We start from the raw sequence: 21994 nt of genomic DNA on the forward strand, positions 1-21994 counted from the left end.
AATAGGGCTGGGAATGTGGCTCAGTGGTTGAGTGCCCTTGAGTTCAATCCTCCAAACACACACACACACACACACACACACACACACGCATGAACTCAAAAGATTTTTTTATGCATCTGTATTTTACTTCTTGTCTATCACTATTTTGATGTTAGGAAATTGGAAGTCTAGTACTAGCTTTGTCAATAACAACTGTATTATTTGCATTGTATTATTTTCTACCATCTTTATCTATAAATGCTCACTTTCCAGTGTTGGTATGAAACACTCAACAAATATCAGTTATGTTTACAACTAAGAAACATTTTGAAATTGTTTTCACATAAACAAAAAAATATTATAATTGATGTCAATTTTTTTTTTACTCCTTCATTTTTCCTGCTTTTTCTGAGCATTCTAATCTGAATCTACTGATTAACATTTCAGTTAGATTATGACAGGTGTAGATTATTTCCCTTAAGAACTATTTCAGATGAGCTGGGCCACAGGGGGTGCATGCCTGTATTATAGACAACAAGCTTCATAAATCAAAACAAAAATCAAAAAAGCTTGGGAGGCTGATACAGGAGGATCATGTGTTCAAAACCAGCCTCAGCAAAAGTGAAGTGCTAAGCCACTCAGTGAGACCCTGTCTCTAAATAAAATACAAAATAGGGCTGGGGATATGGCTGAGTGGTAAGTGCTCCTGAGTTAATCACTAGTTCCTCTTTCCCCCCAAAGTGATGAGATGTCAAAAAGAATGAGAGAGCATCTGTTCTTCTTCTAATCTTCACTTTGTTGGTCCTTTATTGCAATTCAGAATATTTATTTTCGCAGCGGCATTACTTTGTATTTCCCAGAAACCTTCTTATTTACACTTTCGGTACCACTGCTATGTTTATGTCTATTTTAGTAGTCTCTTTCATTTGTTGTGGTAGGAAAAACAAGAGTGAAAGAGAACTACTGTTTATAGGCTGACCAATACTTGAAGCAATTGAAAATATTCCCAGTACTGAAATAAAAATGAATGAATAAATAAATAAATGATAAAAATATATTAAAATAGTTTCTTATTTAACAGTTGAGTCATCCTGGAATGTTAGTATCAGTAGTATGAAGTTAAAATTCAGAAGGAGATCAAGAGAAATATAATGATGTGTTCAAATGAAAGTAGCCATAATCCAATGGTATGAGCAGAATTTTAACTGTCTGTTTTTTTCTTTCAAGTAAAATAGACTTTTCATAACTCTGCATTATGGGGAAAAAAAGAAGCTATTTAGTGTCTCTTCCCATAAGAACAGTAATCCTTATAAGATCAGAGATAAACTCTTATGATATCATTTAACTATAGATGCTTCCTTATAGGCTCTTTCACTTAATTGGAGCACAATTCAGTTCATAGCACATATTTGTGGACATTTAGTTTATTCAGAGTTTGGGGTAATTTGGAATAAAATGTTATGAATAATCTTGATTAGTCGTTTTAAAGACACACTTTCATTGCTTTCTGATACATATTTCAAGAATTATTAGTTCCTAAAATAAAAGTGTTTATGATTACTAATATGTTAATAGACTGTTTTCATAATAGCTTGTACTTTTATTCTCCCTTCTACATGTTTGCATTATGCATGCTTTTAATGTAGTCACACTAGTAAAAAATGTTATGATATCAAATTTTGTTTTGACTTTGCATTTTTCTGATCACTAAAGAGGTTGATCATGTTTTTCAGGTACATTTCATATATCTTCTATGAAGTTTCTCAATATCTTTGTGCAGTTTAATTGGAGTGGTTTTCAAGGTTTTTGAAAATTAGTTTTTTTCCTAAATATTACTGTCCTAAGACTTTTTTTTAATATTTTGGATACCAGTCCTAAATTAGCTACATGCATTGTGAATATTTTCTCCAAAAATTTGTCTTTTCTCATTTTTATTGTTATTACAGTGTTATTTGAAGAATAGAAGTTTTATGTTTAGTAAAGTAATATAAAATTGTTTATGCATGCATAAATATATATGTATATATTTATGTATAATATGTATGTGTTTGTTTCATGGGTCTTCAGTTCTACTTACTCAATAATAATAACATTCTTCTATTTTCCTTTAGCTGTAACTTTAGCATTTTCTTCTAAGGTCCAATTTGAGAAGAAAACATATAGTATGTGCTATGACATGCAGAATGAATTTACTTTTTGAAGTGCCTACCCAGAGTCTCCTGGTTTATTAAAATACAATCAACATAGTATGCTGAATAAGTTCATGGATCTTCATCTATCTTCTTGTACTCCTGTGTGTGTATTTGTGTGTGTGTGTGTGTATGTGTCTGTGTGTGAAAGAGACAGAAAGACAGAGAGAGAGAGAGAGAGAGAGAGAGAGAGAGAGAGAGAGAGAGAATAAGTGTGTGTGCATGTGCATATGTGTTTAGTTCTGTTATTTTCTCCATGTGAATTTTGCATATCTATGACTGCAGTCATAATTCAGAACATTTCCAGATTTCCATTGCTTCAAAGATCTCTATTTCATTTCCCTTCTCTAGTGACTGTTCCCTGACTATCCATAATTCAAGGCAAAAATTATTATTTTTTCTTCCTGTATATAATTCATCATGTTAAGAATGTGTTACAAAAGGAATGATACACTATGTGTCCTTTTAATTGGCTTTTTTTAACTCAGTGGACTTTCTCCTGGTTAAAGTCTACAATGGAATGACTTGTTCATATAATTGGCAAAATGCCTACTAAAATTTTTTAACTATTTATTATTGGGTTGTTAATTTTTGTCTTTTTAAATTGAGCATTGGCAGCTATTCATATATGTTGGATGCCAATCCTTTGTCAGATATAAGCTTGGCAAATGTTTTCTTCCAGTCTGTGCACTATGGTTTCTTTCTCTTAGCAGTGCTTTTTAAGAAGAGTTACTTATTTTGACAAGCTCCAAATTATCTCTTTGTTCTTTTGTAGACTGAATTTTGATGTTATGTCTAAGAAATAATTGCTTAAGCCAAGGTCACATATATTTTTTTCTGCATGTTTTATAGTTCTAGGTGTTACATTTATGTCTATATAGTAGTATGAGTGATTGTTTTGCATGCAATTTAATATTTGGATTGTATATAAATATACAATATTTCTAACATCATCAAAGAAGAATTCTTTCCTTTGATGGCTTGCCTTTGAGTCCTTCTTGAAAATCAGCATGCATCTAGATCTATTTCTGGATTGTCTATTATTTTAACTTCATCTATATCTTAAAATTTTATGCTAATATTGCTCTGATTTGATTACTGCAGCTTCATAAAAAAATCTTGATATCAGACACTATGTTATAACCTTCTGCAAAATCACTTATGAAAACTGGTAGTTTTTTTCTAGGTTCCATCAGACTTTTGTGTAGGTAAGCAAATCATCTGTAAAGAAAAAAAGTCTTACTGCCTTTGAATAGTAGTAACATCTTTTTATGTTGCCTTATTTCTCTGATGGAATCTCTTGTACACTGTGGAATAGAAGTGATGAAATTTTTTTAAAAAGCATCTGTTTTTTGCTGGTTTTAGGGATTAAACTTTCATTCATTCACCATCAGGGATATTAAGTGTGTTAGCTGCGTGCTTTTAGAAGATTCGCTTTATAATAAGGAGGTTCTTATTATTCTCACTTTCCTGAAAGTTGTTGCCATGAGAGGACTTTGTTAAATTATTTTTCTGCATCTATCATGATAAGAATTTTATTCTCATTTCATTTAATTAACTCTATACACTGTATTAATACTTATTTTACTTACAAATCATTCTAGAATAAACCTCAATTAGTTGAAATATAGTGACCTTTTTATATAATGGTTAGATTCACTTTGCTAACCATTGGTTTAATATTTTTTGCATCTATGTTTGTGGGGAATATACTTTTGAAATTTTGTAATGTTTTTGTGTGATTTTGCTATCAAGATTCCTTGAGGAATGAGTTTAAGGTGTATTTCATCCTCTTTCATTTTATGAAAAGGTGAGCATGGAATTGATATTATTTCTTCCTTATATGTTGCATTGAATTCAGAAGTGAAGCCTTCAAGCCTGAAAAATTTTTGTGCAAGTTTCACTACAATTTCCTCAGTAGATATCGGGCTTGCAGATGACCTATTTCTTGTTGAGTTACTTTTTGTAGTTTGTATCTTTCTATGCATTCCTGTATTTCCTCTAAGCTATCCAATTTCTGAGGAATGCCCTCTTCATGACATATCCTCATGCATTTTTAATGTCCATGGCAAACGTAGAGATACCCCTCTCATCTCTGATGCTGCTGATGTTTGTATTCTGTTTCTGTTACTGTCCAGTTTAGAGGTTTACCCATTCTACCTCAAAGAATTAACTATTGCTTGCCTTGATTTTCTCTGTTCTGGCTTTGAATTTATTTTTCTATTTTGGTTTATATTATTTTCTTTATTTTGTCTTCTTTAGCTTAAATTTGCTTGTTTTAATTCTTTTAAAGTTGAAGTCACTACTGAATATTTCTTCCTTTCTAATATAAACCTTAAATGTAGTAAATTTCCTCTAAGTACTCTTTTAATGGTTCAGTTGAATCCTGAAATATCTTTTTTTCATCTTTTTTCAGCTAAAATGTGTGTGTGTGCATGTGTGCGTGTGTGTGTGTGTGTGTGTGTGTGTGTGTGTCTGTGTATGTTTTTTTATTTAACCTATAGGTTATTAAAAGTGAGTTAGTAATATTCAAATATTTGTATATTTTCCAGGAATCTTTCTTTTCTAGTATTCTTTAATGAAACATTGTATAAAGACATTTGGGTCAAATTGTTCACTATGTGGTTTAAATCCTCAATATCTGTATTTACTTTATATCTAATTAGTCTATCACTTGATGGAAAACATATATTGAGATCATAATTCTGATGTCTATTTCTACCTTTAATTTTCATTTCGTTTCAATATTTTATATGCTTATTATATTCTAGATACATAGTATTTTTAAATTGTTAACCTATTGAATATAGTACTGTAATTAGTTCTTTTCAGTTACATAGGACAAGAGGATTCATTTTGATATAGTTATAAAGGCATGAAATATAGTTTATTTTAACTTAGTTCCCACTATTTTCCCTTTTCCCTTAGCCTTCCCTCCTATCTACCCTTGTTCCCTTCCCTCTACTCTACTGATCTTTCTGTTATTTATAGATTTAGGGGTTTTGTTATTAGGGGATTTTGTTGTTGTTGTTTTATTTTGTTTTCATTTTTTAGATAGACTTTGAATGCACATGAATCTCACTGTGGTATGTTCATATATGTACATACAAATTAGGTCAGATTCATTTCACTGTCTTTCCCTATCTTATCCCTCCTCCCTTCCCTTCATTAACCTTTATCAATCCACTAATCATTCTTCTATTCTTATCTTATATCCCCCTTTCCTATTTTGGATTAGCTTCTGCATATCAGGGGAGACATTCAACCTTTGACATTTTGGGACCCCTTATATAGACCCACATAGCATGATAATCTCCAGTACCATCCATTTATTGGCAAATATTAGAAAGTCACCTTCCTTTATGGCTGAGTAATAGTCTATTGAGTATAAATACCAAAGTTTCTTTATCTATTCGCCTGTGACGGGCCCCTAGTTTGTCTCCCTAGAGTGGCTGTTGTGAACTGAGCTGGTATAAACATTGATGTGGTTGTGTCACTGTAGCATGTTAATTTTAAATCCTTTAAATATATACTGAGGAGTGAGACAGCTGGATCATATGGTAGTTCCATTCCTAGTGTTTCGAGGAATCTCCATACTGCTTTCCAGAATGGTTACCCTAATTTGCAATCTCACTTATAATGTATGAGTGCACCATTTTCCCCACATCCTTGCCTACATTCATTATTAGTTGCATTCTTGATTATTGTCATTCTGACTGTAGTGAGAAACAATCTCAGGGTATTTTTAATTTGTATATCTTTGATTGCTATAGATATTGAACTTTTTTTTCATATATTTGTTGACCATTTGTATTTCTTCTTCTGTAAAATGTCTATTTAATACCTTTGCCCATTTATTTTTTTTTTCTTTTTAGGGTATAAAAATTTTGGGATTCTTTGTATATCCTGGATATTAATGCCCTGAGAAACAGGTTGCAAGAATTTTCTCCAATTATTTTGGGTCTCTCTTCATGTTCTTGTTTCCTTTGCTGTGAAGATTTTTAATTTGGATACAGTCTTATTCTTTGAGTTTAGATTGTATTGTTGGTTACACAGATCTGCAGCTTTTCTCAATCTAGAACAAAGTTATTCCTCTCCTGGAGCAAGGCTTATCTGCATCATCAACCCACCTACATCTGATAATTAAATTTTTTTTTCACTTCTGTGAGGGACAGACACTATTCCTACTCCTTTGTGGGTGACCGAAACTGTTTTATCCTTTGATATGCTTTCTTTTTACACAATAGTAGTCTCAGGCTTTCACTCATCATTTCTCTGCTGTATATTCAAGGACAGTGCTGTGCCTGTCTCTGAGGTTCTCGATGTAGCAATCTGTGTTTTCGCTTTTGTCATACACATCTGTTACCTTAGTTTCCCTATATTTTTAGCTTTTCCTCCTCAACTTAGGGAGATTTCTACTTATTATTCTTCTCCCTGTAGCTGGAAATACCCTCAAGACCAGAAAGTGGGAAACTGGTGCTTACACTACTTTGTTCTAATATCCCCTGATTAATGTAAATTTTACCTAATTTTAAAATTATTACTGTTTTTGTTTTCCTGATGAACTACACTGGACAAAAAGTTCAGTAAAATTTTGAAAAGTATTGGTGAGAATGGACAACAGTACCCTACTCTACGAAATGAATTTCTTGTTTTATTATGCAGTTTGATGCCAGCTGTATGTTAGCTTTTCTATTAAATTGAGGCAGTTCTCTTCTAGTTCTTGTTTACTCTAGTAGATATTTTTATTCCATGGACATTAAATTTCTAAGTATGGTTTTCTTCACTTATTAAGATGATCTTATTCTTGATTCCTATTAATATAATAATATTGACTGGTTTCAAATGTCCAATCAAACTTACATAAGAAACACTCAGTACAAGTTATGATGTGTTGCACTTTGAATCAATATTCTAATATTATATTAGTAATATACATCTATTTGTGTATTATGAATTCTTGGAGTCTACAAGTTTCTTTAACTGTAATGTATTTGTCTGACTTTTGTATATAAGCTACACAGGTCTCATAAAATGATATAATGGTTTCTCGTTTCTTTTCCTTAAAGATGAGGGTGCAAAGTTTCAGATACTTCTAGTGCTACCTTTTATTCATGGAAGACATGGCTCACAAAAGACTTTTTTCATGTTCTTGTTTAATCCTCTTCTTTGTCTTTCCCCTTGCCCTTGTCCACGTGGAGACTGAGTCCTGTTCTCCTGTTCCTTTACACTCAAAACGCACAACGTAAGTGTTTGAGTGTGGGGAGGGCATCATGATTAGTTTGGTGTAGCCTAATTTACAGGGCATAGAAACTAGTTCATGGAGTTGGGCATTTCTCAGTGACTATTCTCTGCCTCCGAATGGTAGTCAGGATCTCCTTTGTATCTGTACTGAGTCTAGAGCAAGAGAGAGTTTCATGTTCTTCCAGCAGTAGTCAATCTAGAGTGGTTGGAATCCATGATAGAAATATTCTTTCCATTTATTGGAATAGGAGGTAATTTTGTTTTCTTGGCCCAATAAGAATTCACTTGTACCTGCATGCTAGTGTAATAATAATTGCTGCCCTTTCCCCAATGTCTTAAGAGTTTTGCTTCAATGGGAGGCAGAGTAGAAAGGTCCAAGTGAGGTTTCATGGTTTTTCCACAGTAGTGCTCAATCTCTTTCTCTAGGCCTGCACCCCTGGCGAAATCTTATTTGGTCTCTCCTCATCACCAATAATTGTTCTTTTTTAAGTACAAATAGGTTCAGTGGGGAAAAGCATGCCAGTTCTGGAAGCTCCACTGGTGTACAGCTCTCAGAGGATCTACACTCTCAACTAACCCACACGTGGTCATTAGAAATTCATTGAACCTTTAATTACACACTTCTTGTTGTATAAGGCCCTTAACTTTCTTTCTGTGTTCTACCATCAGTAAACCAGAACTTGTAGTTCATTTATTTTAGGATTATGTGCTTGTCCTCAGATTTTAGGCTACACGATTTTCTGTGCATTCAAATCTCTGTCAGGTTTTGTGGAAAGTGATTATTCTGTTGGTTTTCTGTTATCAGGGAATGGATCAAGTGTAATGCTATTTCCAGATTTCAAGGTTCTTGAAATGTTCCTTGTGTGTCCATGAAAAGCTTAACATAGCAATTGTAATTTTTTTTTACAAATTTGCATACAATTTTTTTTATTATCACTCACTTCCAATTTATTTGAGTCACATTTGTGTTTTCTTTTTTGATGTAAAGTTTGAGTAATTTATTTATCTGAATTGTCTGGACTGCATCATTATTTTAAGAATCTTACTCATATGTGTAATGCTATGCTCCCATTTTATTTTTCTTTCAGTATTTTGAACACATTATTTTTTATATCTGATTCCCAGTTGTTTATTGTGAATGTCAGTTGCTATTCAAAGACTTATTTTGCTATCTTTTTTTTGCTTTGCAGTTTTTAATATTTTTTTTTCTTATCTTTGTTTTCAGCAGTTTAACAATCAATTGAGTAGCTTACTTTATTTTTTTAAAATCTTGTGTTGGGTTCACAGAGCATCTTGGAATTACAGATTAGTGTCTGCAAACTTGGAATATTTTATATCATCACTAGTTCAAATGATTTTATCTGATCTGTTTTCTTTCCATTCTTCTTCTGGAATTGAAATTGCATTCAGTAATGTTTCCCTTGAAGACAGGGATATGTTCTGGAAAATGCATTGGTAAGTAATTTTCTCCTTGTGGAAATATTATAGGATGTACTTATACAAACTAAGATGGCTGTGAGGTCACTAGCCCATAAAATTTATGGGACCACTCTTGTATATACAGTTGACTGAAATGTTATAAAGGCACAACTGTATATGTTACAAGTTGATATTGTCAGTAAGGCTTTGTTCCTGTTCCAGAAAACATTTTTTGTTTCTATTTTCATGTCAGGTCATTCTTATTATTCTGATTTATGGATCACTGACTTCTCTATTTGGTCTCAGTATGCAGTTAAGCCAATAAAAGTGGTATTTTTAAATTTCGGATGTATGCATGATTTTGGTTTATATTTTCAGACTTTTTACTTAGTTCTTTTAAATCATTTCTTTTTTTCTATTTATAGGCATCAATTGTTTACTATTTCCCTGTGTGTGTGTGTGTGTGTGTGTATGTATGTGTGTGTGTGTAGGTGTAGAGAGAGTGAGTATTCATAATAGCTTTTTTAGAGTTATTAATCGGCAAATGTCAAGCATTCCATCATCTCAGTAGCCATTTTTATTGATCACTTTCTTCTTGGATGTAGATGATATTTTTATGCTTTTACATGTGCCTGGCTATGTTCTATTCCATGATCAATCTTTTGCATGATTTGTTATAAAAAAAAAACCTGAATTATCTTGTCTTCTTTTAAGAGATATTGAATTTCGTTCTTGACAGTTGGTTTACGAGCAGTTCAACATAATTTTGTTGAAGTTTGATTTTAGAATTCCTTAGATCCTGGAGCAGGCTTTATTATAGGTTTTATTCAGGTTCCTATTCTTAAGAGTTGTCATCCTACTGATTTATTTGAGTAACTTTGATATGTAATGAGGTTTTTTGCTTTGACTGGCCTGAAACCTCAATTTCTAGCATTGCACGTGACCTCCGGTATTTCTCATCCATTATTCTCAATCCAATAGCTGCTGCCGCTGTGCAACCAATAAAATTGGTTAAGATCTCTGAGGAATGCTCATACAAGTCTTTTCTTTACCTCCCCTGCTGTTTTTCCTTTTCTACTAAGCTGCCCAGTGTGAGCAGGAATTTGAGAATTCCTACTTATAATTACTGTCTCCTCGGTTCAGGTAGATCATCACATACTCCTTATGTTCCATGTTGATGAAATTTGCTCAAACTCTAAGAAATTTAGGCAGAGATCCAAGGATTATTTGGGCTTTACCTTATGAATTTTTGTCCTCTCATAAAACATAGACCAATGCTTCTAATTTTTCAATGTCTGAAAGTAGTTGCTTCATATATTTTGTCAAATGATTTACAGCTTCAGGGATAATCTAGTATGTAATTCTTCATCTTTGTTTACTTCACTCTAAGGTTATATTATAGTTTATCAAGCCAATTATCCATTGATGAACATTTGAGTTGCATCTGATATGTATCACTTAAAATAGTGTTAAAAAAAGAAAACTATCACACACATTTATTTACTAATATTTTAACATCTTATGTTTGGGATAAATGCCTAGAATTGGGAAATCTGAGCCAAGGACTAAGTGCTTATTATGTTTTATAAAATACATAGAATGCTCCTTTGTCATTATTATGTAAACCAGTTTGCATTCTCACTAGTAATATATTAGTTAAATATAACCTCTTAGAAGCCCACATATATTCCAAAAGTTATAGTGAAATGAAAATAGTAAAATGTATTCAGAATAAAAGGGAGATGGCTTGACAAAATTATCTTTTAGATTTGTTGGAGGAACCAATATTCATCAGTAGATATCACAAGTTGAAATAAAGTATATTCAATCATTGTCTTTAAATTGAATAAATAAACAATTTAGCAATCTAATTCTCTCTGAAATCGTTGCTGAGATAGTGCATTTCTAGTTAAAATATAATTCCTAAATAAAACTTTTTATAACCCAGGTATATCTACTCAACATTTTGAAGAATATTTAAGTAATAAAATAGTCATGAAGAGCAGATTCTTCATGTAAGGATGAACCTGTTTAAGGACTATTTCATCAAAATGTTACTTAACTGTTATATTCTACCCTGGCAATCAGATTTTTGCCAGCTCCAAGAATGATTCTCTTGCATCTATTCATACTCCTCATAATTAGGAAGCAGCTGTTTCCAGCCTTCTCTGACAGCAGCTGTCAACTGCAGATGGTATATTAATGATCAGGAAAGTGACAGATTGTTTAAAGCCACTGACAGACTACCACAGTGAGAAGTCTTTATAGAGATTCAACATCTACACTTCACATCTAAACCTTATAATTGACCCTTTTCCATCACAAGTGATATGTAGGGTGCTATCTTAGTCCCATCGGGTTGCTATAACAAAAATGCCATACAACAGGTCATTTATAAACAATAAAAATTCTTTTCTCACAGTTTTGGAGAATGGGAAATTCAAGATTAGGGCACCAGCATGTTTGGGTTCTGGAGCGAGCTGGCATCCTCAGAGATGGTGTCTTCTCACTTCACCTCATGTGGCAGGAGGGGCAAAGGATGTCTCTGGGGTCTGGTTCATAAAGGCACTAATCTTCATTAAGTAGAATACCACTCTAATGGCCTACTTCTCCAAAGTCTCAGTTCTCAGAACCATCATCTTGGGGGTTTGGATTCTTTTTTTTTTTTTTTTTTTTTGGTACCTAGGATTGAACTCGGGGATACACGACAACTGAACCACATACCCAGCCCTATTTTTTTTTTTTTTTTTTATACACAGGGTCTCTCTGAGTTCCTTAGGTCCTCGTTAAATTGCTAAGGCTGGTTTTGAACTCATAATCCTCCTGCCTCAGACTCTCGAGTTGCTAGGATTACAGGTGTGCACCACTGTGACCTGCTGGGGTTTGGATTTCTAAGTATGGAGTTTTGGGGTGACATAAGCATCCAATCCATCAAAGTAAGAGCTTATACTTATTTTTAGAATAAAATTATGAATTGTAAGTAGATATATAAGCAGTTATATACCATGATCTGTGTGTATCAAGATGCAATATTAATAATAAAGTGGGCTGGGGATGTGGCTCAAGCGGTAACGTGCTCCCCTGGCATGCACAGAGTGTTAGGTTCGACCCTCAGCACCACATAAAAATAAAAAATAAAAAAATAAAGATGTTGTATCCACCGAAAACTGAAAAAAATATTAAAAATTTTTCTCTCTCTTCTCTCTCTCTTTAAAAAAATAATAAAATGACTTTCTTAAATCAGATTTGTTAGTGAACACATATGAGATTATTAAATAGATGCTTTCTTTTATATTATAAAATTATTCCAAATTAGATAATATGCAACATAGAATTAGACATCAACTTTACCCTAACTTCTAAGAAAAGAAGAAGGATGATCACTAGTGTTTTAATAGTTTTTTTTATTTTTATCTGTATGAATTAAAAGACATACAAACTTATGAATCTGAATGAATATAAGTGTATGTGTGTGTGTGTGTGTGCATGTGTGTGTGTGTGAGAGAGAGAGAGAGAGAGAGGAAGAGAGGACAAACCTGAACAATTATAAAATCATAAATTGAGCATTAAATCTCAATATATAAATTATTTAATTATCATTTAGCTCAATGATCCATAAATTTAAATCTTTCTCAAGTTATATAGTAATTTTTTTTTCTCTTTCAGAAGACCCAGTGGTTTATTAAACAGAAGTTAGAGGAAAAAAGATTGTAAAATAAAATAGATCCAACTAAAAGATCTAATTAGAGACATAATATTTAATCATATATGTTTAATTTAAATCCTTGACTGTAAGTAAGTTTTACAATTCTATAAACTAATAATTAATAATTCTGAAAAACAACTGGTCTGAAACAACCTTTTAGAAATAAATCAAAGCAGAAACACTTTCCAAAAATATTCAGTATACTCAATAAATTTTGTTCACTTTAAAAATGGAAACAACTTTGGACGAATTTAAGTAAAACATCTTTAACTACTTGAATATGTAATAAGATATCTATTAATGAAGAATAGTAGGGGCATGTTAACGTGGAAAATGCTAAAATGGATTGAAATACTAAAAATACTAAAAGGGATTGAGGGGAAAATAAAATTTACTACATCTTTACATTTGGTTTATTTTATTTTTATTTTCTTGGTTTTGTTTATTTGCATGATTTTTTATGAAACAGACAATTTTTAGAGTATAATATTGTAGTGAGAAATCCTACAGTAACAACAACAACAACAACAACAACAACAACAACAAAATACCTGCTGCATTTCAACATTTCATCAGAGTAAAAATCAGTAGTAAAAAAAAAAAAAAAATAGTGGTAAAAAATATGTCATTGAGAACATGGCAGTTTAGAAGCCAGGGCAAGAGGGTATTCAGGATGGTGGAATAGAGGAGGACACTTTCCTGGCTGCTTTGTGGTATGAAACCATGAAGACAGGCAACTACTCAGGAAGGTGGGTGGGAAAAAAAGGAGGGTCGGCTTATTGGAAATCCAAAATGGACATTTAAGGCAGACCAGGGCCTCAGGAGGTTGGATATGATAAAGTAAGTAAGAAATCCCCAGGGTCACAGCCCTGCTGCAGACAGGCCAGAGTGGTCCCTTCACAAGCAAAGTGGAGGAATAAGATAATTAAAGGAATCCACATTGTCAGGAAACCTGGGGAGTGTCTGGGTACAGAGCATTTAGAGATCAAGGGCATTGCCCCACTAAACTGAGAGACACACTGCACAATATCCTTGTGCAGGAAAGAAGCCTCCATTTCTCCAGGCAGGATGTGAAGGACAAAAGAAGAAACTGTTTTGCAACCAAGCCATGGGGACCAGCAGCTAAGAGAGCAGAGTCCTGACAAACCCTAATTTGGCCCAAAATACAGACCTAGTAAACACACACTGCATGACATAGAGTGTGCTTAAGTGACCAGGAAAAAATCAAATGTGGAGAGAGGTTTACACATGGGACAACTGGTCACAGGAAGCCCACTCTGTTGTAATCCTCCCCCTCCAATCTGGCTGCTTGGGGGACTGGCTGGGAGACATGAGTCTGGTCAGCAATTAACAAGGCAGGGGTGGGAGTGACTGAGTTTGGATACTGAACTCCAAAACCAGGAAATGTGGGGTCCGCAGGTGATGTAGAGGACTAAGAATTGGCTCTCCCACCACATAAGTGAAACACAGGGAAGATTCCTGGGATATAGTCTTTCAACGTGGACTGGAAATTACTGGGCCCTGGAGGTGCAGATTTTAAATCTCCAGACCAACTGGCTTTGAGCAAACAGCCCACCTAAACCCAAACTCTGCCTCAAGACATTCCAGAGATGGGATCACCTCTCTCGCTCCAGCAATCTGGAGGGTAGACCATCACACTCCACCTAAAACTGCTGAGAAGAGAAGATGAGAATGTTTTTGAACTCTGATAGAATTCATTACCTTTTCATTAAAATTCTTTTTTTTCCTTTTTTTAAAATTTTTTAAATGTGTTCTGCTTAATTGTGACCTTAATATTACATGACAATTTATACACATTCATATTTTTTTCCTAGAATTTTGAAAGCCAGTTATTTTTCATGAATCAGTTTTTTGAGGACTAAGATGTTTGAAAAATATATTTCAGTTTTGTAGTCTTTTATTTTTAACTTTTTAAAAATTTTACTTTATATATATATATATATATATATATATATATATATATATATATATATATATATATATTTTCTCTTACCTGTTTCCCTTGATTCATTTTCTCTTTTTCATTCCACTAACAGCCCATCTCCATTGTTCTTTCACTCTTCCTTTATTTTTTTACTTCTATCTTCTTGTTTTCCTCCCATCATATTATATATCACTTCTGCTTTCTCCCTGTCCATCATTTGAAGCCAAAGTTAATTAGAAGGGACCAAGAAGGTCATTTCACCCTACTTATGGGAAATATACACTAACAAGATATAACAATCACAAATATTTATTCCCCAAACAATGAAACATCTGTGTACATCAAACAAACTCTTCTCAATATCACAAGTCAAACAGACCACAGCAGTATAATACTGAGTGATTTTAACACACCTTTCTCAATACTAGGTACTAAATAAAGAAGCTAGAGAACTAAAAAATACAATTAATAAATTAGAATTAACAGACATAGAATATTTCATCCATCTTGACTGAATATATTTTGTTCTCAGAAGCACACAGATCCTTCTCTAAAAAACACCATATGTAGGCCACATAGCAACTCTTAACAAATACAAAAAAAGAGACAATACTTTACATCCTATCCCATCATAATGAATGTTAATCAAAAATCAATGATGAAAAATAAAAGGTACTGTAAAATCTGGACACTAAATAATACACTATTGAATGACAAATGAATAGCAGAAGAAATCATACAGGAAATAAAAAAAATACTTAAACATAAATGCGAATACATACACAACATATCAAAATCTCTGGGACAATTTGAAGAGGAAAGTTCATTGCATTGAGTTCACGTATTAAAAGAATAGAAAGTCAACAAATAAATAACCTAATATTGGGCTGGGGATGTGGCTCAAGCGGTGGCGTGCTTGCGGCCCGGGTTCGATCCTCAGCACCACATACAAACAAAGATGTTGTGTCCGCCAATAACTAAATAATGAATATTGAAATTTCTCTCTCTCTCTCTCTCTCTCTCTCTCTCTCTCCTCTCTCACTCTCTCTTTAAAAGAAAAAAAAATAACCTAATATTATATCTCAAAGCTCTAGAAAAAGAAGACCAAATCAATACCAAAATCAGTAGACAACAGGAAATAATTTAAATCAGAACTGAAATCAATGAAATTGAAAAAAAGAAACAATCCAAAAGTTGGCAAAAAATTTTTTTTGTTCTTTATAAAAATCAATAGTATTGGTAAACCCTTAGCTAAGTCAACAAAGATAAAGAGAAAAAACTCAAATTTGTGATGAAAAAGAAAGATCACAATGGACACTACTGAAATACAGATGATAATCAGAACCTTTTTTGAAAATGTATACTCTAATAAAATAGAAAATACAAAGACATTAACAAATTTCTAGAGACATACGACTTACCCAAGTTGAATCAGGAATACAGAAAACTTAAACAGATCAATTTTAAGAAATAAAATAGAAGACACCACCAAAAGACTACCAATAAAGAATAGCCAAGGACCAGGTGGATACTTAGCTGAGTTTTACCAGACATTCAAAGAAGAATTAATAGCAATTCTCCTCAAATTATTTCATGAAATAAAAAAGAAGGGAATTCTTCCAAACTTATTCTATGAAGTTAGTATCACTCTGACACCAAAACGGGGCAAAAGTACATGAAGAAAAGAAAATTTCAGACCAGTATCCCTGATTAATATAGATGCAGAACTTCTTAATAAAATACTGACAAATCACATGCAAATTAAAAATTAAAAAGAGAGTGCATTATAATTAAGTATGGTTCATTCCAGGGATGGAAGTTTGATTCAACATATGGCAATCACTGAATGTAATTCACTACATCAATAGATTTAAAGACAAGAAGTATATGATTATCTCAAAAGACACAGAAAAAATCATTTAACAAAATATAGCATCCATTCATGTTCAAAACACTAGAAAAACTAGGGATAGTAGGAACATAGCTCAACATTGTAAAAGTTATATATGCTGAACCCATAGCTGACATCATTCTAAATGAAGGAAAATTGAAAACATTCCTTCTAAGACGTAGAACAGGACAGGTATATCCTCTTTCCCACATAAAAATCAACATAGTCCTTAAAACTCTAACCAGAGCAATTAGACAGAAGAAATAAATTAGAGGGATACAAATAGGAAAAAAAGAAAACAAACTATTCTTATTTGCTGATGACATGATTCTATATTTAGAAGCTCCCAAAAAGTCTACCAGAAAAGTTCTAGCGCTCATAAATGAATTTAACATTAACACACATCAATCAATGTGTTCCTATACATCCATGATGAATCAATTAAAAGAGAAATTAGGAAAACTATCCCAATCAGAATAGCCTCAAAGAAAATAAAATATTTGTGAATCAACCTAACAAAGGAGGTGAAACACCTCTATAATGAAAACTACAGAACACTGAAGAAGTAAATTGAAATAGACCTTAGAAGATGGTGAGATCTCCCATGCTCTTGGATAGGCAGAATTAATATTGTCAAAATAGCCATACTACCCAAATCACTATGCAGATGTAATGCAATTCCTATTAAAATTCTGATGATGCTTTTCATAGAAATAGAAAAAGCAGTCATGAAATTTAATTGGAAAAGTAAGTGGTCCAGAAAAGTCAACACAATCCTCAGCAAAAACCTTGAAACAGAAGGCATCACAAGACCAGATCCTAAATTATCCTACAGAGCTATAATAACAAAAACAGCATGGTATTGGCACCAAGAAAAACATGAACACCAAGGTACAGAATAGAAGACACAGAGACAAACCCACATAAATAATTATCTCATACTAGACAAAGGCATCATACATTGGAGAAAAGATAGCCTCTTCAGCAAATGGTGCTGGGAAAACCAGAAACATAATTAAGAGAAATTAGATTTGTATCTCTCACCCTGCACAAAACTCAATTCAAACTAGATCCTGAATCTAGGCATTAAACCAGAAACCCTGCACCTACTAGAAGAAAAAGCAGGCCCAAATTTCAATCATGTTGGCTTAGAAACTGATTTCTTCAAGAAGACTCCTAAATTGCAAAAAGTAAAATCAAGAATTAATGAACAAGACTGTATCAAACTAAAATGCTTTTTCACAGCAAAGGAAAACAATCAAGAACATGAAGAGAAAAGCTGCATAATGGGGAAAATCTTTGCCCCCAGTACCTCAGAGAATTCATCTATAGGATATGTAAACAACTCAAAAAAACTTCCACCAAAAAAACAAACAAAAATAACCTAATTGATAAAATAGGCAGAAGAACTGAACAGACACTTCACAGAAAAAGAAATACAGATGGTCAACAAATCTATTAAAAAAATGTTCAACATCACTAGCAATTAGAGAAATGTAAATTAAAAACTACCTTGAGATTTCATCTCACTCCAGTCAGAATGGCAATTACCAACCGTACAATAAATGTTGGTGAGGATGTGAGGAAAAGGGTTCACACATACATTGCTGGGGGTACTGCAAATTGGTGCAAGCCCTCTGGCAAGCAATTTGAAGATTCCTCAGACAACTTGGAATGAAGCCATTATGTGACCCAGTTATCCCACTCTCCAGCATATACCCAGAGGACTTACAATCAGCGTACTATAGTGACATAGCCACATTGATGTTTATTTATAGCAGCTCAATTCACAGTAGTTAGGCTACTGAACCAACCTAGGTGCTCTTCAATATATGAATGAATTAAAAAATATATATGATACATATACACAGTGGAATATTACTTCACCATAAAGAAGAATGAAATTATGGCATTTGCCAGTAAATGGATGGAACTGGAGAATATGACGCTAAGTGAAATAAGCACTTCCAAAAAACCAAAAACCAGATGTTCTCTCTGATACGTGGATACTGACTCACAATAGGCCAAGGGGAAGGAGGAGTAGAAGTTCACTGTACAGCAGGGAATTAGGGTGATGGAGGGGAGATGGGAATGGAAAAGTTAGTAGTATAAATTAGACATAACTTTCCAGTGTTCTTATGTGAATCCACAACCGGTGAAACTCCACATCAGGTACAACCACAAGAATGGGAAGATATACTCCATGTATGTTATGTCAAAGAATATTCTACTGTCACATATAACTAAAAAGAACAAATAAACAAAAGTCAGTGGTTCTTCTGATATTGTTCTTATTTTAAACTTTTTGTTTTAACACCATATTTAGAGAAAATTCACCAGAAGAGTTCTGAGAATTTAGATATACCTTTTACTAAGAGCTTTCAAATATATGAAACTTGTTACCTTTGCTTTATTATTCTATCACACATAATTTATTTATCTTTCTACTTTTTTCTAAACCATCTTGAGAAAGAGTGTAAGTTCCAATTAGTTGTCCCTGTACATTACATACTTCAATGTATGTTTCATAGAAACTGAAACCTTTTAATAAAAAATACAATTATCAAAATCCATAAACTAACATTGATATTATATTCACAACTAGTGTATAGAATTTACAGGAAATTTTCTACTTGACAAATGAACAAACGCACTCAAAGGCAAACTAACCTATTTTTCTTTAATTAGTATTTAAGTTTTTGCTTTTATTTAAAGGCATTCTAAACAGTTTTTCTGCATAGCTATTTTACTAGATTTTTAAAAAATTATTGGAATAATATGTTTCTGCATGGTACCCTTGGAGTATATCACCAGTAAAGCTTAATGTTGCCAATTCTAGCTGAATTGAAACTTTCAACACCCCACATGTGCTTTGTCCTTAACTGACAGTATGTTTCTGACTTCATAATAATCAGCTTTTACAAGAGTTTTAGGAGGCTAAGAACATTCAGCAAGCAGCCTTTTTTTCCTAGCTACATCCTGGATCCATAGAGAATGCAAGAAATAACATACAAAGATCAATGTGTCTACCATTTATCTTATTGAGTCTACACTGGGGAATATGGATATGATTGTATAGTCACTGGTCTTCCTAATAAATGCCCTAGAATTAGGAATACCTAGTCATGGGCAAAGAGGGACAAACACATATATCACTGTGGACAAAATAGAAGCCATAGCACATTCAATGGATGTTATAATTGGATTATAATCCATCATAGATTGGGAAGCCTCTATATACTTAACAAAACCTCAGTGTTCTCTTTAGGGAAATCTGGTAGTATTCATCAAAATTTTAAAAATGTGTGTATGCTTTTACAGAGATAATTCGTTTTAAGAATCATCCTTCAAAAATCTATTGCAAGCATGGATAAAAAGATAGGGTAGGTAGGGAGGCACCCAGATAGATAGGTGAATACACAGGGAGCAAGGAATGTTTATCACAGTACTGTTTTTTGAATGGAAATTTAAAATGAGATTTTCCAAAGTAGAAGAGTGTGTTAACTGAGAAATTATACATTAATTATAATAAGTATCTCTATACAATAAGTTAACTTTACAGTGATACAAATTATAATATATACACTATTTAAAAAAACAATTTAATTTTCAATGAATATTTTATTTATATATTTACTTATTCGTTGATTTATTTGTTTGATTGTTTGTTTATTTATATGTGGTGCTGAGGATTGAACCCAGGGCCTCACACATGCCAGGCAAGCACTCTACCACTGAGCCACAACTCCAGTCCCCTAGTATATACACTTTTATATGACATTTTAGGATGTTCATTTTGTATTATTAAATTGAAATTAAAACAGGCTACAATCAGTACACTTCTAGGTACTCCCATATAATATAGTATAATTCTGTACATACATATACACACATATAGAGACATATATGTACAGGTACAGAGAGATGCATATCCATGCACTTAATATGTATCTCTCTACTTGTCAAGTCAATGCAAATCAGAGAAGTTTTCCTGAACAAGGGATTATTTATTATTTTATAATGCGTTTCTTATTTGGAGTTCCAATTGTTTTAGAGTGTGTGTGTGTGTGTGTGTGTGTGTGTGTGTGTGTTGGAATTGTAGTTTTACAATGTCACATTATTATATAAGAAAACTGTACATGTCTGAAGATATGAGTATTAACAGATATATTTTTAAGTTTGTAACTCTTGGAGAATGGAGATTTTTTTATAGTAGTATTGACTTCCCAGTGGACTGAATCAACATTCACAATACTTCTTACGGGTTGAAACTGTGCTTATATGACACTGCTCATCAGTTCTCAAATTATTCTCAAAGCCTGCTGTGCACTTCAGGAACCATAACATGCTATTTCTTACCTTTGGAATTTCACATATGCTACTATTTATTCCTATAAGGGTTTTTTTTTCTATTTTCTCAAAAAATAAATACCATTGATTATATTTTTTTTCTTTCAAATTATGTGTCCTGTCTTAAAAACTACCTTACTAATTTTCTATTCTAAACTGGATTTTTAGAGCAATGATCTTATTTTGTAAAAATGTATTTGTTGCTATGGAATAATGTTTTTTAAAAATCTAGTGTACCCATTGTACTATAAGCTCAGAGTGGACATAGATGTCTCTGAGTTTTTTTTTTTTTAACTGTATATTCAATACCAGATTCTACCTAACATACTGTATGTAGTAAATATGTGTTTGTTGAGGGCAACAATGAAAAAGATAACTTTCTGAACTTAATTTTTTAACTTATTCAAAGATTCTTTTATTTGAAACTCATATTTATTCATTTTGATCATTTCAGTGATAACATTGTTTTAGATAATGTATGTGTTTCTAAAAACAAAATACATCCAAAACTATAAAAAGGTAGTCTTATTTAGAGTAGTCACGTAATTTTTCACAGACTCTGAGGATAATTGTCAAAGGGAAGATTCAAATGTGTGGGTATATGCAGTGTTCTTTGAGAAAGTGAATCATGTTGAGTGTCTGCCAAAATGACCATATTGAAGGCATGAACACTGATTTGTATATTAAATTATGAAATAGTTGTGTCACTTTGAACATTTATATATCTAACCTTGCATGGAATATATAAACTATTCTTAAATCTCTGTGTGTAGGAAAACAAACTAACCCAAAATATTATGTGAACTCAAGGTTTAATGTTCATTGAAGATTTACAAAATATGAAGTATTCTTTCAGTGTTTTGAATCAACAAGTTATTTCCTAAGATAATCTTAAAATGTGGGAGAAAAACTTAAACATAATTGCTAAAGTCATCCAAATCTTAAAATAATGATCATCTTAGCTGGAATGTCACCATCACTGTCTTCTACAATTTCATATTTCTGACTTCTACATTTAAAAATATACATCAAAATGGATAATATTTATCAAAAAGAAATAACAATTTCACATAATCTTACTTAAATCAAGTCATAAATATATTACTTTACATTTCCAGAGGGAGAGTAGATTTTGTTATTTCAGATTCTTTTCAAAGTAGTCAACTTTGTTTTATTTTTAGTAGGTTATGATTATGCTAAGAGAAATAATTTTGCATTCTTTAAAATGTTTTATAATAAGGAAGTATTACAATTTTCCATAAACCTTATGG

This window comes from Callospermophilus lateralis, chromosome 16 (genome assembly GCF_048772815.1).
Source record: "Callospermophilus lateralis isolate mCalLat2 chromosome 16, mCalLat2.hap1, whole genome shotgun sequence".
NCBI lineage: Eukaryota > Metazoa > Chordata > Mammalia > Rodentia > Sciuridae > Callospermophilus > Callospermophilus lateralis.